Source organism: Cryptotermes secundus, unplaced genomic scaffold (genome assembly GCF_002891405.2).
Source record: "Cryptotermes secundus unplaced genomic scaffold, Csec_1.0 scaffold643, whole genome shotgun sequence".
Taxonomy (NCBI): Eukaryota; Metazoa; Arthropoda; class Insecta; order Blattodea; family Kalotermitidae; genus Cryptotermes; species Cryptotermes secundus.
Window position 1 is genome coordinate 6,351 of NW_019731276.1, and position 751 is coordinate 7,101.

The window sequence follows — 751 nt, forward strand, 5'->3', positions numbered from 1 at the left end:
CAGTAAACAATTCCCAACATGCAACAATATAAGGGAGACTGCTTTCTACGACTGTGACAAGACAGGACTGTGACAGGAGAACAGCATGGTTATGCAATCCATTTCTAGGCAACGGTTCGGTAAACATATTTCCACATATCGTTCAATGCTATGCAACGTGGTGACATCATTAGCAATCCAACAGTGTTTTCCAGGGGGTCTATGCAGGTTGCCTATAAGAAAAGTGAATTCAGAAGATAGATAGTCCAGGGCAGTTGTGAGTCAGTTACTGGTAGGATATAGCCATGGGAATATTGAAATAAAGAAGAATTAGAAGTTGGCCAGTGAGGACTTAATGTGTGATCTGAAGACTTTGTGTGTGCTGTAGTGCAGTGATATTGGGAGTGTGACAGTTATAGTTCCTGTGTTAAAATCCATTGCCAGGAAATGGGTAGGGAAAACTTTGCAGAGGAATAACCGTTGTTTAGAGCTGTTACCTAGCAATGACTAGTTAAAACAGTTATAGAAGACTTTATTTATGTGTTATAATTACAGTAATCTTGAAAGTGTTATAATTAATTGTAGTTACGAATGGTGATTACCCAGTAAATCAATTCGCCAATCCAACCCACTTTTAAAGTAACTGATAAAAGTAAAGCTATCCCTGTAACAGGCCATGAAGGCCCTTAGGGTTGTGAGACATTGAGGGTCCCACATTATCTAGACAGTCGGCTCAAAGATGGCGGTAAGGTTGTCAGCCTTACGCGCCAGC